Genomic DNA, 22,085 nt, shown 5'->3' with positions numbered 1-22,085 from the left:
TGACAGAGCAGTTCATGATAAGATGGACACAGATCTACGATCAATATAGATGAAGATCAAAAGTTTGGAAATGGATCAAGAGTTGATTATTCCAACAAATGCTCAAAGTCCTTCATCAGAAGAGCAAACTGAACAAGCAGTTCAACACCTAGAGCCATCCCAGGAACCAGTTACTGAATCAACTGAGCGAGCAACTGCTCTTTCCTCAAAGGATGCTCAACCATCACCTTCAGTTCCTCAATCTTCTACTGCAGATCTTCAACTCTAAACTGATGATGAGTTATCACTCGCAAATATCGACAATGTAATATGATAGGATCGATTAACGTATCAAGAGTGTTTAGAAGGGGGTGGGGGGGTTGAATAAACACTCACAATTAAAACTAATCTTTTCGAATTTTGAGTTCAGTTTGGTGACAAACTGATTCTTGGAATCCTGTTGGTCAATATCAATCAGTTAAACTGAATCAGTTGCGGAAAGTAACTGACTGAAAGATAGAATACAAAAATAAAAATACGCAAGGGTTGTTTCTGAATGTTCGGAGATTTCAATTACTCCTACGTCACCCCTTCTATCTCAAGGATAGGATATCCACTAAAAGACTTTGATCAAATACAAGAATTGTACTGACCCACTTCAGTTTGGACTTAACACTGCCAAAAACTGAAACTCTTAGTTTAACAGAATGTTCTCAGTGCGTAACTGATCTTAGCACTATCAAATTTCAACGATGTACAACTTGCTAGTGAGCTCAAATTGTAGCCTTGACTGCTACGAATAAATCAAGCAAGAGCGAGCTAAGATTTTGACAGAGTGACAGTAAGCTTGTTAATCGAGTTGTTTTTTTCTTCAGCTGTTCTTCTATCATATTTATAGACTTCATTTCTCCAACGGCAACTTGAAATGAATTTGAATCTTTGTATCCGTTGATCTCTACTTGATTATTCCTTGGACATTGTTTGCTTCATTTATTGTGATGCAGCGTCTTAATAGCTTTCGCCGAAATGCGTTGTTCTAAGATGTATTGATTGAAGTGCGGCGTTGCAATCTTCTATGTCTCTTGACGATTGATTTTCCCGATACATGTTTAGTTGAAGGGTGCTTAGCTTACGGCTGGATATATCAACTGATCTGTTTCCAACTGATCAGTCAGTTGATTTCAGTTATTGAGTCCAGTTGTTGAATTTTCTTGTGCGTATGAGTTGGTTGATCAGTTGTTCCAAGTTGTATTGATTGAAGTGCGTCGTTACATTCAGTTGCAGTCTTTTTGTCGGTTGACGTGTTTCAGTTACCTGGTGAGGAGAATAACTGAATTTTCAGTTGCATGGATTCAGATGCTGAGTTCAGTTTTCTCGATCAGTTTGTTCGTATTTTCGGCTGATTCATATTTTGTCAAACTCCAGAATTTAGTTTGCAACAATTTACCCCTTTATGGTGTTTGACAGAACTTAGTAAATAATAACTGAACGTCTGGACTTATTGTAGATAAAATAAGAAATTGAATTTCTTGAACTGATAGAAGCTTGAATTAATAACAGCTGAATCTAATAATCTGATTAACTGCTTTTTAACAAGATGGTTTCTTCTGCTGTTTCTCAAGATGCTATTTGATTTCTTCCCATTTTTTGTCAAACTCATCCATCTTCATAGATAATCTTCGAACTGTCAGTGGACATAATTTTAACATCTGAGGAGATACTTGAGACAGCGATTTGTAAGGAAGTCTGCAACAGTTCCATTTTATGAGAAACGGAGGTTTCCAGTCGCTCAACTCGTTTGCTGATTATATCTTGAGTTGTAAATAGACTTTGAGCTAGACCTCTGTTGTTTTTCATCTCATCCACAGTTTGGATAAGAGACTCCATGTTGGCTTGGATGGCTTTCAGTTTTGCTGTATTAAATTCAATCGAGGAATCCAATTGGACGGTACGAGAAAATTGTGTGGATTGAATTTTCTTTATTTCGGTGAGCATCTGCTGCATATTGTTTTGCATATTCTGTATTTCCTCAAGAACAAAATCAAAATCTAATGAGGATGGGGAGGAGACTGATGAGAGGATTCCGGTCCTCTTGTGTTTTGATCAAATATAACCAACTCTTGGTCAGTTGCTACTGTTTCGGCAACATTCTGAACTAAAGTGATTGTTACAGCAATGTCTTCTGGAACTTGTGGTGGAGAAAGTGGATTTTGATCAGCAGATGAGCTGCCTGGATGAATAATAGAGTCTGATGGAGCCAAAACTGGTGCCTCTAGAGGATGATCTTGGGAATCAGTTGGCACAATAGATGGAATAGCTTTTTCAGCTGATAAATCTGGCTGAACTGGTGCTTCTGAAGAGATAGGAACCTCTGGATTGATTTGATCAAAGCGGTGATCAACTTTATCAGAAATAGGTTCACTCACTTGGGATTCTTGCATCACTGCTTGAATAATTTCGTCAATGTTTACGAAAGATAATTCGGCTTCAGTGTACATTTGATGTTCAGCAGTAGGTGATTGACACATATCTTGAACTGGCTCTTCAGTTGGAATAATAGCATGTTCTACTGATGACTCTTTCTGCTGAGAGGGAGGTTCTTCAATTATTTCCTCTTCATCATCGTCTATATCTTCTTTATGAAGGATAACTCTTGATCCATTTCCCAAAACTTTATCTAAGATTGCAAGCCAATCATATCGGTGTCTAGCTGAGTAATCACCGCATGATCAGCATAGGCAGTAGGATTTGTTGGAACGTAGTTAGCCTTCAGTTTGTCAAGAATTTGTGCTAACTTTTTTACTCTCATCTGATCAAACAAATATGTTTTTTCTCTCCATAGCTTGAACAATGGTGGCAGCTTTGACCATCTTGAGGACAAAAGCTTTTAGTTTGATGAATTTGTTCAGTTGGGATTTCTTTTTCAGTTGTTTGGCAAAAATCTGAGTACGATAGACTGTCCAAGCATCATAGAGTTGAAGTTTTGATGCTGCAAAATTATTAACCTTATCCCAAACAAGGTCAATGTAGGTTTGAATTGGATTGGACGGCCTGGGCTCTTCAATCATTTTGCCCTTTTCTTGATCAGAACTGAGAATGTGTGGAATTTCCAGACCAGTTTGAGTAGTGTCCACCCGTTCTATAATCTTGATTCCTTTGGGTCGGGCAGGTGCTAGAGCAGTAGGACGAATAATATTAATCAGAGGAGCTTTGGTCCTAACTATTTCTCTCTTTGCACCAGCTGATTTTTCTGGTGGGATGATCTTCAGAGGAACTGCTTCAATTGGTTTATGAGCATCTGAAGATATTGGCTTGTCAGTAGGTATAGATTCCTCTGTAGTTGTTGGTTTAATCCTCTGGGTTCTCGGTTTCTTGGCGATCTTTGGGGAAGGAGTTTTCTCTGAATCGGATTCATCCACAACTAATTTCCTTTTTGCTGACTTCAGTTGGGCCAATGTTTTGGCTTTCTTCACCGATTTAGGAGCCTCCTGTTGAGTCCCAATCTCCTGTTTTACCTTTACAAACTGAGCAGCAAAAATGTCCAATTTGGTCTTGAGTGGCATAATATTCTTCGCATTGAAGACTTTGAATTTGGATGATTTTTTTGAATCATCTGCCACTAAACCCTTCACTCTCAGCAGATAGCTCAGTTGCACTGCAAAGCCTTTGGACTGTTTGGATGATAGAAACATATTCTTTAAAATATTGAATATAAGATGTTTCCAGTTGAATTTAGGTTCATCCATAATGATAGAGATGGCTTGAAATTTTTCCAAAGTAAGTGCAGCAAAAGATCCAGCTTTCGCCAAAATCCCTTTGGCGACAATATCAGCAAGTAACTGAACCTCGTGCTTCAGTTCCTTCTTTGGATCGGAAACTTTGATTTTCCGTCCATCAGCAGAAAGTGAGGTTTACATTTTTTCAACATCAGATGCTTTAATATCAGTGAAGTGTGCCAGTCCATCAGATGGCAAAGAAAAAATTTCTCCGAAGGAATCTTCAGAGATGGTCAGCAATTGACCATTGACAGTAGAAGCGATGTTTCCCTCAGAATTGATCATACCGTTAGAGTAGAATTCCTGAAGTTATTTGGGGTAGATCTCTTGTGATGATTGTCCCAAGAATGTCCTTAACCCAGCAGTTTCGATTTTTTAAAATACGTTCTTGACATCATCGTTGACGAAAGATAGAATGGATCCGAAGTTGATAGCCATTGCATTCAGCATATAAGCAGGAGTTTGATTCGCCATTTCGATTGAGAAAATAATCTGAAATTCGTAAACGATAAGCTCTAGAATTAGTATGCTCTCAGAAACTGATTGTCTACGTAAGAAGAAAAATGAATTGAAGCGGGCTTAGTACAGTTGTTCGTGACTGTTCAAATTCGGGCACACGTGTCAGTCCATTAAAATTTTTGAGTAAAACGATGTGTACGTGTGTTGTAAGCGTGTGTACTTTGAACGGTTCAAAAGGTGTCCACATTTCCACTAATCATTTGCTGAAGGATAGCATTTAATGCTTGAAAGACAGTCACGTCACTTGATTTGGAATATAAGAATGGTTAATTAGTTAACTTATATGAGAAGATTAGTGAAAAACTTAACTGAGCGATCAGTTGTAAGACTGTGTCCTTTCAGTTGAGAATTTACTAACATGTGTCTTCTCAGTTAACCTCTTAAAACCATTATTACCCCTTAATTGGTGCATAAAAGAAAATTTCGAGAATGTAAACAAGATTAATTAAAAGAAATCCTGATGCTTAGTAGTGTAAACGTCTGTTATATTGAAATAGTCCTTTCATCTTCTTTTTCCTGTTCTATAAATAAGAGCAGCTCTATTAGTCGCAAATATATTAGCAAATTATACTCAATAAGAAATTGGCAGGTGTTAGTAGCTCAAGTGTTTCATCGTTTACTCTGGAAGCTAGGAAGGCAGTTATAGAAGACGAAGTCTTCTACAAAAGTTTTCACTACTGGGAAAAACTACAGAAGCTTGAGTTCTTGTATAATACTGGAGAGGCTACTACTTCAGAATTGATGGCAGAGTTGAGAGAAGTGCGGGAGCACTTAAACATAGCTATGTGGGTGGACGTCTTCAAGGATGGTCACATCTATCAGCTAATGCTTCGGAAGGAACTTAACATCCTCAATCACATAGCTATTTCTCATAGCTTTCTTAAGACTTCTTCCTCTGCTTTATCCACTTGGTTGAAGATGTGGATAGATGATGTAGAGGAAAATATGATGATGTAATTCGTGAAAATGTGTATGGTTGAATGAAATATTTATCTAAGCTTAATCTTGTTTTTCTCTTTTCTGCAAATGATAATTTTCATTAGTTGTTATATATGGATTGCGAACTTAAGCAAATGAACTGATGAAAGACTAACTTATATAATTTGACTTATGAACTGAAATCAGTTAAGCGTTAAGTAATAAATGTTAAAATGATATCAGTTGATAATGAACAACTGATAGTTAAGAAGCCTCGGTAACTGAGAAAATCGCTTTGGTTGACTTGAGTCTCTTCAGTTTCTTCAACATTTAGATTTCATCTGTCTATAAATAAGATGATAGAATGTGAGACAATAACAGTTCAATATGTTGGATTCAACTAACTCTGATGCATGCAGTAGTTCGCATATTCAAGTTAATGAGCAATTAAGTCCTTATTTAGAAGAATTGAAGAAGACAATGGAAGAATATGTCTTGATTAAAGTGATGTCAACATGGTTCAAGATTCATGATTTTCAGAGAGTAAGTAGTAGTGGTGCTGTTCCTACTCGTGCTCAAGCAGCAACAGCAAGAAAATATATTGATCGTTTTGAACTTAGGCATGTTACAGATCTGATTGATGATAAATGTCTCTTAGAAGCAATGTTATGGAAGGAATGACATGTGGTTGAGAAGATTTCTACTACTAGGTCATTTTCTAGAATCCAAATTTATGAGTTGAATAAGTGGATTAGAGAATGGCAGGATTCAGTTGGTTCTATGATATCTTCTGTAAACTGGGATCGATGGTATTCTTAATAAAGTATTATTTTCAATTTATTGTGTTCTTATTTTTTGCAGATAATTCTATTAGTAAAGCAACATTAGTAATAATTTTATGACAGATCAATTAAACCAAGAATATTGCGAAAGTAAGAAAACTTAGTCTCGGGTAATGATTTGGTGAAGATGTCAGCTGCTTGTTGCTCAGTTGATATATATTCCAGTCTCATTTCTTTCTTCAAAGCATGATCTCTACTGAAGTGGTGTCTGACATCTATATACTTTGTCCTTGAGTGAAGAACTGGATTATAGGTGATGACAATTGTGCTTGTTTGTCACAAAATATGGGAGATTCATTTGTAATTACTCCATAATCTCTCAGTTGTTGCTGGATCTAGATCATTTGTGCACAACAACTACCAGCAGCAAGGTATTCTGCTTCAGTTGTTGAGGTAGCTATATATGTCTGCTTCTTACTGAACCAAGAGATCAGCCTGTCTCCTAGAAACTGACAAGATCCACTTGTACTTTTACGATCAAGCTTACATCCTGCATATTCTGCATCTGAATATCCAACTAAATTGAAAGTAGAGTCTTTAGAATACCATAACCCAACATTTTGTGTACCCTTAAGATATCTCAAAATTCTTTTAGCAGCTGAAAAATGTGATTGCTTAGAATTTTCTTGAAATCTAGTACACATACAGACAACAAATACAATATCAGGGCGACTGAAGTTAGGTATACTAATGACCCTATTAAATCTCGATATAATGTCGCCTCAACTGATATTCCCCCTTGATCAATATCCAATTTTACTTATGAGCTCATGGGAGAATTTGCAGCTGAACATGATTCAATACCAAATTTCTTCAGCAGCTCCTTTGTATATTTAGTTTTACTGATGAATATGCCAGTCTCCAGTTGCTTCACTTGCAGTCTAAGAAAGAATGTCAGTTCACCCATCATGCTCATTTCAAACTTATCCTGCATCAGCTTAGCAAATTTCTCGCATAATTTGGGGTTAGTTGATCCAAATATGATATCATCAACATAAATTTGAACTAATAAAATGTGATCATTCTTAGCAAATTTGAACAAGGTCTTATCAACTGATCCAACAGAAAAATCACTGATCAGTTAGAAATTTTGAAAGAGTTTCATACCAAGCTCTGGGAGCTTGTTTAAGACCATATAAGGCTTTGTTCAAATGATATACATGATCAGGAAAGTTGTGATTTACAAAACCTGAGGGTTGTTCAACATATACTTCCTCTTGTAGTTGACTATTTAGGAATGCACTTTTGACATCCATTTGATAGACTTTGAAGTTCTTGAATGAAGCATAGGCAAGGAATATTCTGATTACCTCAAGTCTTGCAACTGGTGCATATGTTTCATCGTAATCAATTCCTTCCTCTTGCCTATATCCTTGTGCTACTAGTCTCGCTTTATTGCGCACAACTGAACCATCCTCGTTCAGTTTGTTCCTGTACACCCATTTTGTACCTATAACAGTTTTTGAAACTGGTCTTGGAACTAAGTTCCAGACATTGTTATGAATGAACTGATTTAGCTCTTCTTGCATTGCATTTACCCAGTTAGGATCACCAAGATCTTCATCAGTTTTCTTTGGTTCTAGTTGTGAAACAAAAGCTGAATAGATAAATAGATTTAGCATTTGATTGCGAGTTCTAACTGGATCAGATGGATTTCCTATTACCAAATCTGGTGGATGTGATTTTCTCCATCTGTACTCAGTATTTGTTGTATCAGCAATTTCTTCAGTTGGTAACTGAATATCATCAGTTTGCTCTATCAACTGAGCATTAGGAATGGCTTCTGGTTCAGCTAATTTATCTGACACTTCTGGTTCGGGTGTTTGGAGATTGTTTTGATTATTATGATTGTCTTCTTCATCATCATACTCCAAACTGATATCTGTAAATCGATCAACTAGCTCAACTTGATCAGTTGGATTATCAGTTAGTTTAGTTTCATCGAAGTCAACATGAGCAGATTCTTCAACATTTAAGGTTTTCTTGTTGAGACTCTATAATCTATACTAACTGATGAATATCCAAGAAATATTCCTTCTGCAGATTTAGCATCAAACGTTTTTTAAATAATTTTTACCATTGTCAAGGATAAAACATCTGCAGCCGAATATTTTGAAATAAGTAATTATACTTTTTCTTCCATGCCAGATCTTATATGGTGTTTTCATATGATTTTTATTAATTATTGATCTGTTCTGAGTGTAACACGCAGTGTTTACTGCTTCTGCCCAAAATCTTTGAGAAATACCAGAATCAGCAAGCATAGTTCTAGCAGCTTCTTTAAGGGTCCGATTTCTTCTCTCAGCTACACCATTTTGCTGAGGAGTTTTGGCTGCTGAGAGCTCATGCTTGATTCCAACATTTTCTAGGTAATTTGAAAGAGTTTGATTGATTAATTCAGTTCCTCGATCAGATCTGATTTGATCAATTCCAACTGATTTTTCATTTAAAAGTCTTTTGAAAAGCTTGATCAGTTGTGCAGCAGTTTGGTCTTTTGATTTGAGAAAGATAACCCAAGTAAATCTTGAAAAATCATCAACAATCACCAGAGTGTATTTCATTCCCCCTAAACTCATGACTGGTATAGGACCAAAGAGATCCATGTGCAATAGTTCTAAGCATCGGGATGAAGATTTACAGCCCTTTTTTTTAAGAGAAGATTTTACTTGTTTTCCAAACTGACATGCTGAGCAAAGTTTTTCTTTTGAAAATTCTATTTTGGGCAAACCAGTTAAAAGTTCATGTTTACTCAGATAGGCAATGGATTTAAAGTTTAGATGACTTAGTCTCTTGTGCCACAACCAGTTTTTAGATGATTTGGAATGCAATAAAACAAACTGGTGTATAAGTTTGATCATTCTAACTGACTTTATATCTGTTTCCACAACGTTTGCCAGTTAGTATGACTTTATCAGTTGAAGTTTTGACTGAACATAATTTTTGTCAAAATGTACTGAAAATCCTCTGATGCATAACTGACTAATGCTGATCAAGTTATACTTCAGGTTTTCTACTAATAGAACATCTTTAAAAGTAAAGTTACCATGGATAAGCTTACCCTTACCCACAGTTCTACCTTTGGAATTGTCCCCGAAACTGATATTTGGACCACTGTATTTGATCAGTTGAGATAGCACACTTGCATCTCCTGTCATATGTCGCGAACATCCACTATCGAAATACCATATTGAGTCCTTGTTTGTACCTGTTACCTGCAATCACACACGTAATATAACTTGTTACCCATATCCATTTGGGTCCTGAACTGATTAGTCCCTTAGGAACCCATACTTGGATTAGTCTTACAGACTTTCCAGCAGCTGTATTCCAAATGGTTTTTCTCGGCTTTTGTGTGCTTGTGTAGTGTACAGATGATACAGTATGTGATTTAGTTTTATTCAACTGATTGTTCACTCTATATCTCTTCTGAACTGGCTTGCAGTTATAGTAATTGAAATAGATGTTCGAATAGTTCTTGTGAAACCTTTTTGATGACTGACTTTGTGAATCAGTTGAAAATTTTTGGCTATAACCAATCCCATATCTTCTAGCCTTACTCATATTCTTAGTAGTTTGCTCAATCAGTTTACTGGGCACAATCTGTTCTTGTACCACTGTTGCTTTGACAAAGTTAATTTATTTTCCTTTGTCTATTTTTGTCTTTGGTTGAGCATCATTTGAATACACTCCTCCTTGAGTATTGAAACCTAAACCAGTTTTATCAGAAACTGATTTTTGTGAATTCTGCATCTCACTTAGTGCAGTTGATGACTTGTTCCAAGACTGAATGAGCTCAGTCTGTTTTGAGTTATTTCAAGCATCAAATTCTGGTTAGTAACTGATTTTTATTTCTCTCTGCTTTTAACTCAGCAATCTCTCTTTTTAGACTCAACTCATCAACTGATTCACCAGTTTTGGTATTATTGTCTGTGGGATCAGGTTGCTTTGCTTTGATTTTTTCTAATGATGATGCAAGCTTTTGATACTCGTTTAGCCATGTTATGTAGTGTTAGAATAAGTTCTTCTCGTGTAAAATCAGTTGAACTGAAATCAAATACATGTTGTCTAGATGACTCTTCTTCTGCATCATTAGCCATCGAACACTTGACTTCCTCATCATCACTGGAGCTGCATGAGCTTTCTGGTTCTGACTCCTCACCGTCAGTTTCTGCCCATTTGGATTTGTTTTCTTCAGCTAAGAGTACTTCATGTTTTTTTCTGAAGACCTTCTTATCTTCCTTAGGTCTTATTTTGTGTTCATATGATTTCTTTCTTCTATCAGTTGAGCCTTGACTGTCCTTCTTGGGTTTAGGACAATCGGCAATAAAGTGACCTGATTTGCCACAGTTATAGCAGGCATTTGGTTCATCTTTGGAATTGTTCCTTTGATATGGCTTCTGGAAGTTCCCTTGATTCTTTCTCATGAACCTTCCAAATTTTTTGAAGAACAATGACATAGCATCATTGCTCAACTGATCAGCAGATTTTTCGACTAAACTGATTGGTTCTGTTCTGACAGCAGCTAGAGCAGTTGTGGCTGCGGGGGTAGATGGTTATCCTTCTCTGGTCTGCATGCTCGAACTCATAAGCCTTTAAATCAGAAAACAAATCATGAAGTTCAATCTGATTTAGATCTTTGGACTCCCTCATTGCCATGGTCTTGACATCCATTCCTTGGGAAGACCTCTCATTAGTTTTAGTGCAATTTCTTTATTGGTATACACTTTTCAAAGTGCATTTAACTCATTGATGATACTGATCACTCTTTCATCATACTCGTGCATTGATTCTCCTACTTTCATTTTGATGTTACCAAACTTTTGAACAGCAACAGAGAGTTTATTTACTTTGGTTTGAATCATTTCCTTCACACAGCTAGATCAGCTTTTCTCAAATTTCTTTGGCTGTTTTACACATATTTATTTTGCTGAAAGCCACTTTGTCCAGCGTTTTGTACAGAATGTCCTTAGCCACATTGTCAAGATTTGCTTTTCTTTTGTCTTCAGTTGTCAATTCATCTCTGGGCTTTTCTATTCTTCGTGGTTCCTTTTTTGTTATGGCAATTGCTGTATTTGCTTTTAGAATCTTCATGGGTCCATCAGTTATGACATACCACATGTCATCATCTTGTGCAGCTAAATGAGCCTGCATTCTGAATTTTCAATCATCAAATTCTTCTCAGAAGAACATAGGAATTTTGATGAATGAAGTCATGCTAGCAAGTTTATAGATCAAAAGTATTCAAGAACAAGATTCGCCCGCTCTGATACCACTTGATAGTCTCGACTAACGTATTGATAGGAGTGGTTTTTACGCGTTTTATTGTATTAGTTTTAGTTGTGTTTGCATTGTGCATGCATGCATTTCATTTACATTCTGTTCATTTTAGAGTAAACATTTGCATTTTATCATATCTCACTCGAGCATGACGAATTTGCAGGAAAAATGGCCGGAAAACCACAAAATGGAGCAAAGTGTACAAAAGAGAAGGCAACAGACAGAATGAGCGGCGCCCGAGCGGTAATTTTCTACCGCCCGGCACGAAAGGTGACCAAGTCGACAGAAAGGTCGGCGCTCGGGCGGTAATTTTCTACCGCCCGAGCGCGAGAGATGTTTTACAATGCCCAAGTACAGAAGAGTCGACGCTCGAGCGGTAGTTTTCTACCGCCCGAGCGCGAATGCCGCACTTCCCAAGGAGATTTACAGAAGGTGTGGCGCTCGAGCGGTACTTTTCTACCGCTCGAGCGCCACCTATTTTTGGAAAAATTTCATGCTCGATTTCTTACCTTATTTTGGAAGAAGAATGCTATGGGAAGGATTGGGGGTCGACTTTTCAGAGGTATTCAGACATTATTCTTCAGCCGTCAAGAGTTTTTGAGAGCACTTTCTCGCTTGGATTGAAGATTTGAAGATTCCGGGCATCGTTTCTTGCGTTTTTCGTCAACTCTAGTATTTCTAACTTTGTTTGCATCTTTTAAACTTTGTTTTGTTGAATTTAATTATGAATTTTAGTAGCTAAACTTTCTTATTTGTTGGGATTAAAGGGGATCCTACCCCGAATGTTGATTTGAATTAATTTATATTTCGATTGTGCGTTATTCTTGATTTTACTGCTGTTTTATCGTGTCATTAAAGCGTAGCTAACTTTAACGACATTTTCATATCACGAATGAGTTCGAGAGAATAACGAATGATAGGATCGAGTAGTATAATCCGCGGATCTACAATTTACATAGATATATGAAATTGGATACGTACCGGTAGTCATAGTCCTAAGGGTCGAAAACTAAGGGATTTCAGAGATCGAAATACGATTTTCTCTTGATAAATAATTAGAGATATTTAATTACTTCATTGAGTAAAATTAGTTTGGCATAGCTCGAGAGAGTGTGTTCAATAGATTAGGAAATCCTGTCGGAAGCGTAGATCACGATCGAACGAATTAATAAATAAACGAGGGGTAGATGAACCGAGATTCCCAACAAATCCTTTTCTCATGGAATTTTAACTCAACATTTTAGATTAAATTCTCATTCATTACTTGCTAAATCATTTTAGTTGCATATTTATTTGAGTATAGTAGGAATAATCACACAACTCAATTTTCGTTGCTAAATGTTAAATAACTGAAAATAATAATTGTTAAACACAGTCTTCAGCGGAACGATACTTGTACTCACGTACACTATATTATAACTTGACATCGTGCACTTGCGATTAATCGTTGAGCATACAAAATAATATTTTATTGGGGATTTAACTAGTGCAAGTTTTGTTCGATCAAGTTTTTTGGCGCCGTTGCCGGGGACTGTTAATCTACAATTTTATTGTTAGTTATTTTATTTGGCATTATTTTATTTCTCTTGAGCTAACACCCCATATTTTATTACAGATATCACTTCCAGTGCATGCCAAAGTCACTTGACGTGGAGCTTGAGTTTGATCCTGAAATTGAAAGAACTTTCCGAAGGCGAAGACAACAACAAAGGCTTAAAGAACTGATGGAACGACACGAGCAAGAACGTGGAGAGGAACAGCATGACAATAGACAAGTTGAGATACCGCGTCGCATACTAATGCTGGAGTATGCCCAACCTTCCTTGGAGGGTGCACGCCCTAGCATTGTGAGGCCTATCGTGCGGGCAAATCACTTTGAAATCAAGCCAAGCCATAATCCAGATGATTCAGAACACGGTCCAATTCGGAGGAACTGCAATGGATGACCCCAACACGCACATCGCGGATTTTCTTGAAATTTGCGATACTTTTAAATTCAATGGAGTTTCTGATGATGCTGTTAGGTTGCGTTTATTTCCTTCTCCTTACGTGATAAAGCTAAATCGTGGTTAAATTGTTTCGCCTGTAGGTTCGATCGCTACGTGGGACGACATGGCGAAAGCTTTTCTCATCAAATACTTCCCTCCCTCCAAGACCATGAAGTTGCGGGCAGACATTACAACATTTGCTCAATTCGATCAAGAATCTCTATATGAGGCATGGGAACGTTTCAAGGATCTACTTCGAAGATGCCCACATCACGAGTTACCACTTGGGTTAGTCGTTCAAACATTTTATTATGGTTTGCTTACTCCTAACCGTACTATGATAGATGTGGCTGCTTGTGGAAACCTGTTGAGAAAGACCGCGGAGGAAGGATATGAATTGTTAGAGGAAATGGCTGCTAGCAGCTATCATCCTCAATCTGACAGGAACAACCAGCGGAGAAGTGCAGGAGTGCACCAGGTAACTGATTTTTCTGCTATTACTGCACAACTGGATGCTTTAAACAGGAAAATAGACGGCTTGAATGTGAGTGGCACGGCGATGCGTCTTCAAGAGATATTCTGTGAAAAGTGTAGAGGAGAACACTATTTGAAAGACTGTCAAGATGGAAATCCCTTCTATGGGCAAAATGAGGCGCCGGTGAATCAAGTGGGCGTCCAAAACCGCCCAAGGAATGACCCTTATTCGAACACATACAATCCTGGGTGGAGGCAACATCCCAGCTTCATCATGGGACGGTCAAAACAGTCAGAATAGACCGCAAGGAGGACAACAATATGGGAAACAACCGATGTACAGATCCGATCCTCCTAGAGAAGAAAAGTCCAACTTGGAGCAAATGATGTCTAAGTTTATTTCATCCACTGAAACTAGACTCCAAAACCAAGATGCATCGATAGAGGGGCTCGAGAATCAAATTGGACAGTTGGCCAAGATGATAGCAAGTAGAGAGCCGGGCACCTTGCCAAGTAATACCGAGACTAATCCAAAAGAGAAAGTGAAGGCCATTGAGTTGAAGAGTGGGAAAGTTTTGGAGTCAAGAGAGAAAGAAAAAATTCAAGTGCCAGGATGAACAGATTGCGACATCTAAAGGTAAGTCTTCAAACTCTACACCAGCACCCACTGCACAACCTAAAATTGTGATACCTCCCCCTTTTCCTGCTGCATTGAAAAAAGCAAAACTAGATGCACAATTCGGTAAGTTTCTTGAGGTGTTTAAAAAGTTGCATATCAATATTCCCTTTGCCGATGCTCTAATGCAAATGCCTAGTTATGCTAAATTTGTGAAGGATATTTTAGCAAATAAGAGGAAGTTGGAGGGTCACATGACAGTGAACTTAACCGAAAATTGCTCCGCTTTGGTGCAAAACAAAATCCCTCTGAAATTAAAAGACCCAGGGAGTTTCTCTATTCCTTGCATGATTGGTGATGTTATTTTTCATAAGGCATTATGTGATCTTGGTGCAAGTATTAATCTTATGCCATTGTCTGTGTTTAGGAAACTTGGGTTGGGAGAACCTAAGCCGACGAGGATGTCCTTGCAACTAGCTGACAGATCTGTCAAGTACCCCCGCGGAGTGATTGAGGATGTGCTAGTGAAAGTGGACAAATTCATTTTTTCCTGCCGATTTCGTGGTGCTCGACATGGAGGAGGATACAGAGATGCCCCTCATTTTGGGGAGACCATTCCTTGCGACTGGCAAGGCACTGATTGATGTACAAGAAGGGAAGTTGAGATTGTGAGTGGGCGAGGAGGAGATTACTTTTGATGTCTTTAATGCACTTAAGCACACACTGCATTCTGATAGCTGTTTTAGAATTAATGCTTTTGACTCTCTTGTTTCTCACTATGTGCAGGATGCTTTTAGTGACCCTTTGAAGGCCACTATCACTACTGAGTTGGGAGAAGAGGAATTGGACGATGAAAAAACTGAAATTGTGGCACATCTCAATGCCAACCATCCATGGAGAAAGCCAATGAAGATGCGACTGGAGGACCTAGGAGAACGCAGAGATTTGATCCCTCCAAAGTCGAGCATCTAGAAGCCACCGACGCTTGAGCTCAAACCCTTACCTCCGCACTTAAAGTACGTATTCCTAGGTGAGAATAACACATTGCATGTCATTATTTCTGCTGCTATGACAGATGCTATGGAGGACAAATTGTTGCAAGTTATCAAAGAGCACAAAAGGGCATTCGCTTGGAAGGTGGCAGACATCAAGGGAATCAGTCCATCGATATGCATGCATAAAATCTTGATGGAAGAGAAGTACTCACCTCTCGTGCAACCTCAAAGACGACTAAATCCAAAGATGCAAGAGGTAGTGAAAGCGGAAACTATTAAGCTTCTCGATTCAGGGTATTATCTACCCTATTTCCGATAGTGCTTGGGTAAGTCCGGTTCAATGTGTGCCTAAGAAAGGTGGTATTATGGTGATCACAAATGAAAAGAATGAACTTATTCCCACGAGAACTGTTACGGGGTGGAGAGTGTGTATTGACTATAGGAAGTTGAATGATGCCACCCGTAAGGACCATTTTCCCCTTCCCTTTATTGATCAAATGTTGGAGAGATTAGCGGGGCATGAATTTTATTGCTTTCTAGATGGGTATTCGGGGTATAATCAAATCACAATCGCACCTGAGGACCAAGAGAAAACCACTTTCACTTGTCCTTATGGCACGTTTGCTTTTCGCCGAATGCCTTTTGGTCTTTGTAATGCACCTGCTACATTTCAGCGCTGTATGACTGCTATATTCCATGATATGATTGAAACCTTTCTTGAATATTTATGGATGATTTTTCTATCTTTGGTGCAACGTTTGATGAGTGCTTGCAGAATTTGAGATCCGTGTTGAGAAGATGTGAGGAGACGAACTTGGTGCTCAATTGGGAAAAGTGTCATTTCATGGTACAAGAGGGGATTGTTTTAGGGCACAAGGTTTCGGAGCAAGGAATTGAGGTGGACAAAGCAAAAATTGAAGTCATAAAGAACCTACCACCACCAGCCTCAGTAAAGGGAGTTAGAAGTTTTTTAGGCCACGCCGGTTTCTATCGGCGGTTCATCAAAGATTTTTCTAAAGTTGCCAAACCTCTATCTTCTCTACTTATGAAAGATATGCCCTTTGATTTTAATTCTAACTGTTTGCAGCATACGAGGATTTAAAGGAGCGCTTGGTGACGGCTCCTGTCTTGGTGGCACCGGATTGGGACCTGCCCTTCGAGATCATGTGCGACGCCAGTGACAGTGCAGTGGAGGCCGTACTTGGCCAGCGGCGAAACAAGGTATTTCACACAATTTACTATGCAAGTAAGACCTTAGATGAGGCTCAATTGAATTATGCGACAACTGAAAAGGAATTACTTGCAGTAGTATTCGCACTTGACAAATTTCATTCATACCTTGTTTTGTCCAAAGTAATTGTATTCACTGATCATTCTGTCCTTAAATACTTGCTTGCTAAGAAAGATGCAAAGCCACGCCTTCTTCGGTGGATTTTATTGTTACAAGAATTTGATTTAGAAATAAGAGATAAGAAGGGAGTCGAGAATGTGGTAGCAGATCACTTGTCTAGATTAGAATTTATTTGTGATGATTCTGTCGATCGTGCTATCAATGATTGGTTCCCTGATGAGCAACTCTTTGAGGTGAGAAATTGTCCTTGGTATGCAAACTTCGCTAACTTTCTTGTCACAGGCACACCTCCACCAAACCTATCGTTTCACCAACGAAAGAAATTCTTTTCTGACGTGAAATACTATTTTTGGGAGGAACCGTTTTTGTTTAAAATTTGTGCAGATTCCATGATAAGACGGTGTGTTGCGGAGGAAGAGTTTGATCAAATTCTCAACCATTGCCATGACCGTGAGGTAGGTGGTCATTTCGGACCAACAAGGACTGGCATCGAAGGTACTTGAATGTGGCTTTTATTGGCCAACTCTCTTTAAAGATGCTCGTTCTTATGTGCTACATTGTGATAAATGCCAGCGGTCAGGTAACATCTCTAACCGTCATGAAATGCCTTTAAATAATATCATTGAATGTGAGGTTTTTGATGTGTGGGGAATAGACTTCATGGGACCGTTCCCCAGCTCTTTCACGAAAAAATACATCTTGGTGGCGGTGGACTATGTGTCTAAGTGGGTAGAGGCGGAAGCGTATGCCACTAATGATGCTCAAGTGGTCCTAAAATTTTTAAAGAAAAACATTTTTAACCAATTTGGAACACCACGAGCAATCATTAGTGATGGTGGCACGCATTTTTGCAACAAACTATTTGAAAAACTTTTGAGCAAATATGGTGTCACACATAAGATATCTACCCCCTATCACCCCCAGACGAGTGGTCAAGTGGAAGTGTCTAACCGAGAAATTAAGCGAATTCTAGAAAAAGTGGTAGGTGTCAATAGGAAAGATTGGTCGGTGAGGTTAGATGATGCTCTTTGGGCATATAGGACTGCTTTCAAAACACAAATAGGCACGACACCGTACAGATTATTGTTTGGTAAAGCATGTCACTTACCTGTAGAGTTAGAGCATCGCGCATATTGGGCAACAAAAGCACTATTTCCCGGCTGCGACTATTTCCCGGAAAGTTGAAATCACGATGGTCTGGTCCATTTGTGATTTCGAAAGTATATCCATCGGGAGCTGTAGAATTGAAAGACGGGAAGGATGGGATATTTACGATAAATGCCCAGCGCCTGAAGCACTACATGGGTGGCACAATTGAGCCACAACTTGGAATCACCCGGTTCCAAGACATGCCGAACTAGACAGACCGACAGTCTAGCTCTCGACGATAAATTGAGAACTTACTTTCCTTTCCCTTCTCGTGCATTTAATTTAATTTTCTTTTTCTTTCATGTCAGTATATTTTATTTTACTGTTGTTTTATTTAACAAAAAAAAAAGTAAAGTGTGAATTTTCCCGAGAACTCAACGCTCGGGCGGTAATTTTTTACCGCTCGAGCGCGAAGCAAATGCAAAATGTCCAGAGAGCTTGGCGCTCGGGCGGTAATCTTTTACCGCTCGAGCGCGAACATTTGCCTCTAAAATTTTTTTTCCCGAGGACTCGGCGCTCGAGCGGTAGTTTTCTACCGCTCGAGCGCGACTGCTTTTAAAGTCACGAGAACCCCTTTCCCCTTCATTCTGTGCGAAATCCCCCCTCAAATCCCTAACCCTCCCCCACTCTCCTCTTCAATTCTTGTGTGCAGGTGGTCGATTCCTTCCCCAATCCTAGGCAAAGCGAATATTCTTCTTCGGGACGCACGCGTATTCCATCAATCGGGTCTTCTTCTCCGGCACCATCTTCATCTTCAACCCTTCAAACACAATGGCTCCCAAGAAGCAACGAGGTAATCCTAGCTCCTCCTCTTCATCCTCATTTGATAGAACACGTTTTGTCAGTGCGGCGGCTAGGGAGAGATATGATCATGCTAAAATACATAGAAATCCCATATCCGAGAGGGGATTTCGTCGCACTTTTGAAGATAGATACATGACACCTATTGTGGAATTGGAAAGAAGGGGATTGGGACAAATTCGGTGAGCAACCTAAGGCGGCGGTAGTCTCTGTGGTTCGCGAATTTTATGCCAATGCAGCGGAGGGGCGAAATGTTTGGTGTTTGTTAGGGGTAAACATGTACCGTATGACTCGGTGACGATCAATGCACTGTTAGGGACAGCGGAGGTTGACGACTGCCACTTCCAGACATTAGTTGCCAACCCGAATAATGATACGATTCTCGCCACATTGTGCCATCCGGGCGCAATATGGAAACCATTGGGCTGCTCGCCGAGTTGTTTTGACGAGAAGTATTTGAAAGCCGAAGTTGCCCTTTGGTATTTATTTGTGGCTCGGAGAATGATGCCGGTCTCGCATAAGAGCGAGGTCCAGAAAGAGCGGGCGGTGCTGCTTTATGCTTTGACCGAGGGATACGCCATCAACGTGGGCACACTTATCAATTCACAAATCACACTGAGTGCCCACAACAGTCATGTGGGCTTGTTCTTCCCCACCATTGTCTCGGAATTGTGTGCGAGAGCGGGAGTGGTGTTTCGCGAAGATGAGGAGTGGCTTCAACCGATGAAGCCAATTTGTCAGGAGGACGAACAAAGAAAAAGAGCGAAACGACGGGCGGATTTTCCCCCTCGGGCGAAGGATGCCGGTGGATCAAGCACTGCCGTGCCACAACATCGCCCACCACAACCCCGCAGGCGAACTCAGAATCACAAGATGGATGAAAATCTCGCCTTCCAAGCGCATCAGAGTCAGTTCGACTCTTACGTCACGGACCATTTATCTCACATTGACTCCATGATGCGCTCTTTGCTTGTGCACGGGGGCGTTGACCCGTCGACCATTCCACCGACTCCGCTACCTCCTCCCCCATTCCAGTTCCAGTATGATTATTCTCAGCAGGGGGACGCTGCCGGAGTGCCACCACCCGAGCACGACGACGACGACGAGTCTTGACCAGGGGAGTTTACTGTTTCCCCTTCTTCGCACTTTTATTTCTTTACCGCTTTCTGTTTTCTTTCTTATAGTTTATTTCTAGCATGTTTTAAATTTCATGTTTATTAGTCTGCATTTGTGTTTGCATTTCTGTGTCTGAGTCTTTTGTGCAATAGGGACATTGCACACTTCTAGTATGAGGGGGTCGTTGTACGTCTTTTTATTTGTTTGCATTCGTCTGTGTCTTGCATGAGTAGCCGTGATGGTGAAATTAGTGAATTGGTAGCCGATGATGATTGTGGATGAATGAACTGCATGTTACTTAGTCGTATCACATGTTATGAATACCCTCAGTGAAATGAAATGTTTATTTTATATGCGTACATTGTGGGTATTATTAGTAGTGTACACGATAGTCGAGTTTAAGAATCTGTGGGAGGAACTAGAATAATACGGGATGCAAGTCGAACTTGAATGAACTTTGTTGACAGTCGCGACCGACCAGTGACATGAAATAGCGTAGATCCTTTGAACCCACCGGAATAACTTTCGTCCCAATTGTGCATAATACCTCAAGAGTTATCCCTAAGCCAACTAAACAAACATTCCATATACTCAAAATTTAGGGAGTACACTTGAGAAAATTATGCACCAACAAAAAAAAAAAAAAAAAAAGAGAGAAGTATTACAACAAGAGTGTTGTAAATGGAAAAAGGGATGTAAGGTGTGGGGGAGCCAAAAAGGGATAAAATCCTATCCCAAGGCTAAATAGATGGAGATGTAAGGCGTTGAGGAATGTCAGAAAAAATTTCTGACAAGTGCATAATGAAAATGATCAGTGTACGTCCCATCTTTTCGAGCCATTTGAAACCTCATGATATTGACTCCCTAAATTCCTGTTGTACAACCTTAAAATTTTGCCACTTTGTGTTTACTTGTTGGTCGCAACTAGAAACAGAACTCAGGATAGGAAGACTTGCATTGAATTGTTGATTTGGTGACTCACATGATTTGCAAACAAAAACTATCTGAAGCACGAGCTAGTGAGACCCACAGCACACACGCGACCACACTTTCTGGTCAAATCAAAATGTTATAAGGTGCTTTAAAAGGGGTATTGATGAATGTTGGGATTTGACTAATTGGATGTGGTTCAAACACCCGCTGAGGCAGGAGATACCGGTTTGCTACTTCACCATTAGTTTCGTTAGTTTAATTCTTTCATTTTGTGTTTATTTCGTATTTTGGTTGTGGGTTGTAACCTATTTTGCTTGAGGGCAAGCAAAAGGTTAGTATGAGGGGGTTGATAGGAGTGGTTTTTACGCGTTTTATTGTAATAGTTTTAGTTGTGTTTGCATTGTGCATGCATGCATTTCATTTACATTCTGTTCATTTTAGAGTAAACATTTGCATTTTATCATATCTCACTCGGGCATGACGAATTTGCAGGAAAAATGGCCGGAAAACCACAAAATTGAGCAAAGTGTACAAAAGAGAAGGCAACGGACAGAATGAGCGGCGCCCGAGCGGTAATTTTCTACCGCCCGGGCGCGAAAGGTGACCAAGTCGATAGAAAGGTCGGCGCTCGGGCGGTAATTTTCTACCGCCCGAGCGCGAGAGATGTTTTACAATGCCCAAGTACAGAAGAGTCGGCGCTCGAGCGGTAGTTTTCTACCGCCCGAGCGCGAATGCCGCACTTCTCAAGGAGATTTACAGAAGGTGTGGCGCTCGAGCGGTACTTTTCTACCGCCCGAGCGCCACCTATTTTTGGAAAAATTTCATGCTCGATTTCTTACCTTATTTTGGAAGAAGAATGCTATGGGAAGGATTGGGGGTCGACTTTCAGAGGTATTCAGACATTATTCTTCAGCCGTCAAGAGTTTTTGAGAGCACTTTCTCGCTTGGATTGAAGATTTGAAGATTCCGGGCATCGTTTCTTGCGTTTTTCGTCAACTCTAGTATTTCTAACTTTGTTTGCATCTTTTAAACTTTGTTTTGTTGAATTTAATTATGAATTTTAGTAGCTAAACTTTATTATTTGTTGGGATTAAAGGGGATCCTACCCCGAATGTTGATTTGAATTAATTTATATTTTGATTGTGCGTTATTCTTGATTTTATTGTTGTTTTATCGTGTCATTAAAGCGTAGCTAACTTTAACGACGTTTTCATATCATGAGTGAGTTCGAGAGAATAACGAGTGATAGGATTGAGTAGTATAATCCACGATCTACAATTTACATAGATATATGAAATTTGATACGTGCGGGTAGTCATAGTCCTAAGGGTCGAAAACTAAGGGATTTCAG

The 22,085-nt window shown here is 39.4% G+C and overlaps 1 non-coding gene across 1 annotated transcript; it reads right to left on the bottom strand.

Moving 5' to 3' along the window:
• Nucleotides 1-13,472: 13,472 nt before the first annotated feature.
• Nucleotides 13,473-13,578, bottom strand: LOC140814906 (small nucleolar RNA R71). Its single transcript, XR_012114203.1, has one exon. It is a non-coding gene; the product is annotated as a small nucleolar RNA R71 (small nucleolar RNA).
• Nucleotides 13,579-22,085: the final 8,507 nt, after the last annotated feature.

This window comes from Primulina eburnea, chromosome 1, assembly GCF_022965805.1.
Source record: "Primulina eburnea isolate SZY01 chromosome 1, ASM2296580v1, whole genome shotgun sequence".
NCBI lineage: Eukaryota > Viridiplantae > Streptophyta > Magnoliopsida > Lamiales > Gesneriaceae > Primulina > Primulina eburnea.
Note: the sequence above shows the minus strand (reverse complement) of the source record. Positions and strands in the feature narration are given on the sequence as shown.